Source organism: Chlorocebus sabaeus, chromosome 12, assembly GCF_047675955.1.
Source record: "Chlorocebus sabaeus isolate Y175 chromosome 12, mChlSab1.0.hap1, whole genome shotgun sequence".
In the NCBI taxonomy this organism is placed as follows: Eukaryota; Metazoa; Chordata; class Mammalia; order Primates; family Cercopithecidae; genus Chlorocebus; species Chlorocebus sabaeus.
This window is the reverse complement of record NC_132915.1, coordinates 112,390,742-112,399,392: the sequence shown is the minus strand read 5'-3', so window position 1 is coordinate 112,399,392 and position 8,651 is coordinate 112,390,742. Positions and strand designations below refer to the sequence as shown.

Below are 8,651 nucleotides of genomic sequence, written 5' to 3'. Positions count from 1 at the left end.
GAACAGCAGGTGCAGCAGAAGCCAGCCTGGCTACAGCTGAGCAGGCACTGGCGTGGGTGAGGGATGTGGGATGTGGGATGTGGGGTGGGATGTGGGGCATGGGTGGGGTGGGGTATGAGGCGGGGGTGGGGAGCTGGGTCCTGGTCACCCAATTACCTGGGCTTGTGCTCTGAGTAAGAAGTGCATTGGGGAGCTCTTGGGGGTTCTGAGCAGGTGGGGGTAATCCAACAGGTTTAGAAACAACCCTGTGCTGCTGTGTGGTGACAGGCTGGGGCAGGGCTGGAGGGGAGGCTAGAGCCCGGGTGGGGGGGGGCTGTGGCAGTCACTGGAGAACAGGGCGGTTGCGGACCAGGAGGGTGGCACCAACATGACTTTAACACAAAGCTGTTAGGATAGGCACAGACTGGATCTGGCTTGAGACTGGGGTGGGATGTCACCACCCGCACAATGGCAGCAGCACCTGGAGAGCCACCAAAGGCTTCTGCCATCCAGGGGAGGACAGGCAGGTGTCCAGGCCAACAGGTTGGTCCTCTGTGTGTGGCTCCTGAGTGCACCCAGGGGCTCTGCAGTGTCTGCAGATGTGGCTTGTGACCTCCCCTTACCCCCTGCCTGATGCTTTCTGGATAGAAGGGGAAAAATCAAGCTCCAAGGCCATGAGAACTCAGGCCCAGATCCCGGAAGGGGCCTCCCTGAGCTGAAGACCCATAGCAGTGGTGCTGCTATGCTCAGTTGAGACTGTGGCCACCAGGCCCTCGTACCAGCCAGGAATCAACACGATCAAACGCCGGGAGGAGATACGGAGGATGCACCCAGGGTGAGCCCCACTCAGCCCAAGCCCTGCTGGGGACCCCTGAGTGAGCCCCAAGCTAAGCTGTAAAACAAGAATAAGGCCGGGCGTGGTGGCTCACGCCTCTAATCCCAGCACTTTGGGAGACCGAGGCAGGTGGATCACCTGAGGTCAGGAGTTCAAGACGAGGCTGGCTGACATGGAGAAACCCCGTCTCTACTAAAAATACAAAAATTAGCCGGGCGGGGTGGCACATGCTTATAATCCCAGCTACTCGGGAGGCTGAAGCAGGAGAATCGCTTGAACCTGAGAGGTGGAGGTTGCAGTGAGCTGAGATTGCGCCATTGCCCTCAAGCCTGGGCGATAGAGTTAGACTCCATTTCAAAAAAAAAAAAAAGGCTGGGCGCTGATGGCTTACACCTGTAGACCGAGGCGGGTGGATCACAAGGTCAAGAGATTGAGACCATCCTGGCCAACGTTGTGAAACCCTGTCTCTACTAAAAATACAAAAATTCGCCGGGCGTGGTGGCACACGCCTATAGTCCCAGCTACTCAGGAGGCTGAGGCAGGAGAATCGCTTGAACCTGGGAGGCAGAGGTTGCAGTGAGCTGAGATTGGGCCATTGCACTTCAGCCTGGGCAACAGCGTGAGACTCTGTCTCAAAAACAAAACAACAACAAAAGCAATAAACTGAGAGCTCACCTCATGGTACTGTTGTGAACGTTAAATGTGGTAAGGCGTACATAGTCAGCACAGGCCTGGAATTCAGTAGGGACGCAGGGTTTGCTTTAAAAGGTGCAAGTATATGTTGGTGTACATACATATAGACATATAGAAATTGGTGAATTGATTTCTGGGTATCTGCTATCTTCTAAACACTTTTCAATGCTTTCCAAATATCCTTCACTAAAGAAGAATGTCTTTAATATTTAGAAAATAAAAGTGATGAAAACAATCGGTCCCATCCCTAGAGGGCCAGGGGGGCCTAATGGGTAGCCCCTTGGGGCCTGCCCCAGGGCTGGAAGCAGCTCCAGGCATCTGTCTCGGATTCACGATTCTCAGGGGCTTGGAGGAGCTGTGCCCACTGAGAGGTCCTGCAGAGATTGTAAAGTCAGGCTTAGCAACTACCGGAACCCTGAGGCTGCTGAGCTCATGCCCTGGGCGTGGGAGATCCTCAGAACCCTCCTTCCCCACCTGGCGCCCAGGGCCTTCTGCCTCCACCTGTGCTGACCAGGTGACACCACTGCACAGCTGCTGTCTGTTCACCTGTCCCTCTCACCCTGCCCCTCATGGGCCAGGACCACAAGCCCACACACCAAGCCACGTGTGGCCGAGTGTCTCCAGCTTGTAGAGTCCTGCCTCCTTCGCTGGTTTGGAAGTGGCAGTGGTGGAGGGGAGGGGGGTTGGGGTGTGGGACCTGGGACTGCATTTAGGGCTAGGTGGGGCTCTGGGGGGAGAGCCCAGAGTCCCTGCGGGATTCCATACTCACCCCCATAGACGGCAAGCCAGGGAGTGAGCTGGGGGTTTGTGTGTGTGCTGTGGACGCAGAGCTGAGTAGAACCTAAAATTGGGGTCAAGGGCCAGTCTGTGGCCAAGATCAAGGGCCTAACTTGAGGTTGGGGTGACAAGAACCTGGCCAAGCGTCTGATAATTTGTCCAGGGAATGACCTTGGCTGACTGTGCCAGGAGGGCTGTAGCCCCAGGTTTTGATCCCCAGAGCCCCAAAGGTGTTCTCTGGGACGCTGGTGGCCATCTCCTTCTCAACCCTTCTCCCAGCGCCCTCGCTGGGGACCACTGAGGTGGTATCACTCCTGCAAGGACCCTTGAGCAGGCTGTGGGAGTGAGGTTGGCTCAGCCTCTCAGGACCACTGCAGCCTGTCCTGACCTCAGGCACCAGGTTGGGGGACAGCTGAGGCAGGGTCTCTGGGTCCTTTAGGGTGTGTGGCCGGTTTTATTTCCGTGCCCTTGTTTTAAAACTGCACCTCTGTCCTCAGGAGCGTGGCCTTGCACAGACGGAGAGGTGCGTGGCCGGTGCCAGAATGACTGTCAACGCGCCAGTGCGCCTGGATCACACCAGGCCTGAAGGCAGCACCGGGCCCAGTCCAGGCAGCTAGCAGTTCCCGGGCGGCAGGGACGGGCGCTGGAGCGCCGCAGAGGTTCGCCCAAGGGCGCTCCCGCACCGGCGTCTTCCACGGCTCGCCCGAGCGTCCAGAGCGGCTGCGGATGTGCGCACCTCCCCCGCCCGGATCCCGGAGGCTGCACCGTGCAGCCGCGGCCGCCGCGGGCAGGGCGCGCGCCGGGGGCGGGGTAGGGGGGCCCGGTGGCTTTCCCGGGCTTAGCGAGTCCGGCCGAGGCCAGGGCCCGGGGAGGGCGGAGGGCGGCACTCCTGGTTCTTCCCTGGCCCGGCAGCCGAGCCCTGTCCTTTGCGCCGCGGCGTCCGGTTCCCGCCCGGTGTCCCGCGCAGGGTCGGCCGCCGGCAGCTCCGGAAGGAGGACGCGCGAGGGGCGAGGAGCTGCCGCCTTCCCTCCCCGCGCTCGGGGTTCCCCACGCTCCGCCGGTCCCCACTCGGGACCCTCCCGGCCCCCGGCCCCCGGCCCCCAGCCCCGGCCGCCCACCTGGCTGCCAGTGCGCGCGCGCGCGGCCGGCGCGCTGTCCCTTTAACGGCCCGCGGGCACCTCCCCCGCCGCCGCCCCGCCCCCGCCGCGGTGCGGCCGCCGGTGCTGGGCGAGGTCGGAGAAAGTCCATGGGAGCCGGAGCGCCGGGACGCCGAGCACTTCCTGCCGCGGGCGGCGCGCCGCAGCTGCCCAGGCCGGACCGGGCCGGGCGCCCGCAGGTACCGCCAACTTGGCGCGCGCGGCCGCCCCCGGGTTACGCCGCCGGGCGGGGTCGTCCCGCGGGCCGAGCCCGCACTTCCCGCAAACTCCGCGGCCGCCCAACTTGGCGCGGGCCCCCTGCCGCAGTGCCGGCCGCGCGGGGCGGGTGCGGCCGAGTTCCGCGCCGGCCCGGGCGTGCGCGCGGGAACCGGCCTCGGGAGCCCGCGGAGGGGGGCCGGGTGGGACCGGGAGGTCCCGGCGGAGGCGCCCGCGACCCCGGGCCGGGACGCCGCGCCGCGCGTTCTGGGGAGACCCCGGCTCCAGGCGTCCCGAGGCGCTCCCCACCGCCCGCTGAGTTTCCCTGGATTTCTGGGGACCCGCGCGGCCTCCCCTGGGACCCGACTGGCCGATTCGGCCCTCCGGGTGTGGAAGCTCGGGCAGGACTGGCCCGGGGCCAGGGCGGAGGGACCCACCCCTCCCGGCGCATCTGCGCAGCAGCCTGGCCCAGCCGGGCCGGCGTCTCGCCCTCCCGGTCCAGGTGGGCCCGTTCGTGGGTCGTCGCCGCCTCCCGCTCCTCCCCCACGCGGGTCCCAGCCTGGGGAGAAACTGGGGTCCGGCCGCAGGGGAAGGGGGCTTCGCTTCTCGCCAGCTTCTATGCCTCTGCGGAGCTGAGGTCGGGGGCCCCCAGCTTCTTCTCTAAGAAACTCATAGAAGCCTGGGGCCCGCCGCGCACCCCGCACTGCCAGGGCGGACCGAGGCCTTCCGACGGAGTTTCCTGCTTCTCTTGCTGGGATCGTGTGGGGTTGGAGGTCAGAGGTCACCTCCCAGCCCCTCTGCCAGGCTCTGGGGGAAGTTTGGTCTTGGACTCTCGTCGTGGAACCGCTTAAACCCGTGGGTCTGCAGGCCGCGAGGCCCGGTCCCTGGAGTTGGCCTCCCAGGCCGTTCCACTCCCTCCCCCAACCCCCGCGCGGGGCCTCCCGATTGGAGGTGTTTCACCCACGTGCTGGTGGGCCCGTCTCCCTGGGCCGCTGGGTGCCCTGAGCTGTGTTCTCTGCTGTGCGTTCCTTCCTGTGTGTGGCGGGGGTGTTGACCCGTGGACGCCGGAGGCAGCCCGGACTCCCATCCCGTGGAGCTGCCTCCGGGAGCGCGTGCACCTTGGTGTTCCCGCCCGCCAGCGTGGCTGCCCTCTCCTGCCTCCTGCCAGGGTCCGTTGTCCCTCCAGGTTGCCCGTTCTTCCCACCCACTCCTCTTTTCCTCTGGCGAGCTCCTGACCTCCTTCCCTCCTGTTCTCCAATGGGACACTCAGCTCAGCGTTCTGCAGGGTGTTTTAGCCTGTAGCACCCCCAGCAGGGGCGCCTAGAGTTAGGTGAGGGTTCAGGCAGCACCCCCCACCTCTCAGCCACCCACCCCTTTTTCACCCGGCCACCGTCGGGGCACCCCTCCCGTCCTCTGTGGGGCCTTTCCCAGCTCCTCCCTTCGAGAGGCCTCTTGGCATTTTCTCTTGGGGTCACCGTTGGGTGGTAGCCGGGCCAGAGTCCAAGGGGAGGAAATTAAAGGAGCTACCACCCAAGGTGGTGGCCCCCTGTCCTTTCAGCAAAGCCACTTGGAATGGGCACAGAAAGTGGAACAAGATACCACTTGTCACCTCTTAGTGGCCAGGGATCCTTTTGCAGTGGTCACACCCAGGGCCCGATGGCGCTGGCCCCGGCCTGGCAGGAGGGTGGCCGCTGCGGCAGAGGCACCACCGGGGAGATCTCGTGCTGGGAGTGGTGGGACCTGGGCTGCTGCAGGCTTGGAGAACAGGCTCTGTTCTTTACCACCGGCTGCTGGAAGGGTGCGCAAGGCTGCTCTGCCCTGGCCAGGGGGCTGTGGTGACTTTTTAAAAATTCTTCAATTCTTCCTGTGTTTTCCAATTAAAGCATGAGGCTGCATTATTCATGAAACAACAGTGGCGATCTTGGTGCTGAGCGGTTCTTCCAGGCCTGCGCTCCTCTTGGCCTCCCCCTCTGGAGTCCTGCTTTCCTGGTTTGTGGGCAGTGTGGTCTCCCAGGCCTGAGGGATGGAACGGGGAACCAAGGTGTCATCCTTTCCGGGATGTTGAGTTCCCAGGGTTCCACCCTGTGCCCCTTCCTCTGAAGTCTGTGCCTCCGACCTGTGTCCCTGGAACGCAGAGGGCACTGAGTGCCCACTGGCCCCAGCCACCGTCAGTGGGGCAGAGCCCGTGTTCCTTTCTCAGCCAGCCGTGTCCTAGCCGACTCCACACACTGTCCCCAGGCTGCCTCTCTGCATCTCACAGCCCTTTGGGGTCACTCCATCCCCTTTGCAGGGTCACGTAGTGGGTTCCGAGGTCCAGTTGGACTGTGGCCGGTGGGATGAGGCTCCGAGTCCACCGGGGGGCGGGGCAGGTGGCACCCCTTACCCCAGGCTACACCAGCATGTTTCTCCGGAGAACCAGGGCCTTCTACGGACCCCAGTGTAATGAACACATTTGGGAACTTGACTCTGGGGCCCCCTGACTCTGCCGCTCCCCCTGCCCAGTCCACCTTTGCCTTGGTAGTGCATGTCCCTGCCTCAATGGCCCAGGCTGGCCAGCCTCCCATTGTGGTTCTAAGGACAAGGTAGGCCACTCTCCACTTCAGGGTGACATTTCTGGCCTGGGCTGAGGAAACCTGGGGCTGGGCTTCCAGGACTGGCTCGAAGGGGAAGCAAAGCCCTGTGGTGTGAGGCCGTGGAGCGTCCTCCAGGACAGGGGAGAAGTAGCGCTAGCCCCTGTCTAGACGCTGGACCTGAGCCATCGTCTGATGCGTGTGGGCAGGTGTGGGAGTTTGTGAGGTCTGATTGGGTCTGGTCTGACTGGGGGCTGATGAAGCTGTGTGGGAACCTGTAGAGCTGGCTCACTGGGGCCTCTCACCCCATTTCCAGTCAGGCTCCCCGGCAGTGTCTGCAGACCCAGCTCCCTGGGTCTTGGGCCTTCCCCGAGGTGCCCTCTCCCCAGCATTTTGTTCCTTTCCTGGCACCCTTTCTGGGCACACTCTTGGTCCTCCCAGAGGTGGGCAGTCAGGCCTTGGGTGGGGGAGCTTGGCCAGCCTTTCTCTACTCTTATCTCCCTACTGGACCCCAGTTCAGAGCTATGTGTGGCCCCCACGCCGGCCTCCCCGAGGCGCCCCCTAATCCCCAGGTGGATCTCGTTTCCCTTTCAGCCTATCCAGAGTCACCGAGGAGATGTGACTGGAAGGTTGTTTGGGCCTTGGCTCTGGGGGCCGGAATGCAGGGTTACCCAGGCCAGGGGCTGCTGCTGCACGCCTGCCCCCCGCCCCCTCCTCCCCGGCCTTTCTCGCAGGGCACGATCCTGGCGACCTCTGTTTCTTTTTTAGCAAATCCTTGCTCTCACCAGCTCTGGCTCTTGGTGAGATGAGATCATTTGTAAAATATGCTTCCTGGCTGGCCGGGGCTCCCTTACTGTGTCACCTGCAGCTGCCCATTTGCTGGGAGCCCCAGCTCCCTCAGCTGTGGCCTTCCTGCCTTCGTTGTTTACAGTTTGGGTTTTGGAAGCACATACCCTTGTATAGGGTCTTAGCAGGGCGCAGTGGGCGGGCATGAAGGTGTCTGTCTGGAAGTATTGGAGGCTTGTCATTTGGGGACATGAACTCTGGGACCGGCACTCACTTCTGTCCACACAGGGGATCAGCTGAGTAGGGGAGGGCATTTGGGACCCTGACCTGGGGCTCCTGGGGCCCCCCCACATCCCCAGTGTCTGCTTGCTGGGCCTGGTCCCCATTGGAGCGCTTGGCAGCAAGAACCCTGGGCTCAGGTCTCCTGGGAGAATGCCCAGCCCGGGCTGTGTGACCTTGAGTGAGGAACCGGCCCTTCCTGAGGCCATCCTGCTACAGAGTAGCATCCTCTGCCTCCTCCGAGGAGCTGGAGGCTGAATGTGGGCAGCCCGGCCTTTCCACCTTCACGCCGGCTGGGGCTGGCCTGGGGGCCGTTGGGCCAGTGAAGTTGCTGAATCCCAGTGAGGCTCATTACCCTTTAAGAGAAGGCCGCCATGGAGTCTCCCGGGAGAACGAGAGGCAGGCTTTTCTCCAGACGTTGTTTGCAGGGACCCACGGGGAGGAGAGGCTGCTCTGGGTCTCTCTAAAGGAATCTCCCCTCCCCCAGTGCGGGGCCCTGGCATCCAGGAGGGCACAGGGCCATGGACGGCCGCGAGCTCCTGGGCCCGCCCAGCTCCTGCCCCTGTGCCTGGGAAGCAGGCAGGGCTGGGGGCGGGGAACAAAGGGGCCTGAAAGTGCCCATATATAGTCACTGGGGTGAGCAGCAAGCCATGCTGCAGGGATGTCTCTCCCAAGCCCAGTCTGGCCGGCCCCAGCCCAGCCACCGGGGCCCCGAGGGCAGCCTGATCCTGGGCTGGTGGTGGCCTCCCTGGTAGTCTGTGAAGGGGTAGAGCATCAACCTCAGCATAGTCATGCCTCAAGAAATGTTTGTTGATTGAAAATAAAAATCTCCCCAGCCCTCCATAGTCAGGCTTGAGTACATTTCAGGAGCTGGTGTTGGAAGCTGGAGGCTGGAATCCAGGCTGTGCTGTTGGTCAGAGCCGTCTGGGGTCCCTCACGGAGGGCGTTGGGAGCTGGGTGCCTGCCGAGAGGAGACTCGCTAGCAACCCAGCCCCCACCCCACAAAATGCTGGTGCCTCCCTCATTACAGTGACACTTTAGATGCCCCTCCCCACCCCTACTGTCCTGGGGCCTCCTCCCAGTTGGCTGGTGTTTTCTGGAAGAGTTACCTCCTCACTCTTGGGCACGCCTGGAGTCAGGGGGCAGCTGTGGGCCTTCCTTGGTGCTTCTGGGGCGGTCTTTGAGGGAGTCAGCGCGGGCCTTGCCTTTGGATCGGAGCAGAAGGAAGTTTCCTGCATCTTTCTCCTCCCAGGGTCCTCCTGAGGCGTCCCCTCTGGCCAGGGCCCCCACCCAGGCTGGGCATCTGCCCCGGGGGATGTGCCCATCTCCCTTCTACCACCCAGTTGGTGTCTGTGCCAAGAAAGGGGAAGGAACCATCTT

The 8,651-nt window shown here is 63.2% G+C and overlaps 1 protein-coding gene across 1 annotated transcript in view; it reads left to right on the top strand.

Moving 5' to 3' along the window:
- Window positions 1–3,486: 3,486 nt before the first annotated feature.
- NACC2 (NACC family member 2) overlaps window positions 3,487–8,651 on the top strand; it is an 86,671-nt gene continuing 81,506 nt past the window's right edge. Inside the window, exon 1 of the mRNA XM_008005659.3 lies at window positions 3,487–3,620. The gene's annotated coding sequence lies outside the window, so the exon portion shown is untranslated. The remainder of the gene's footprint in view (window positions 3,621–8,651) is intronic.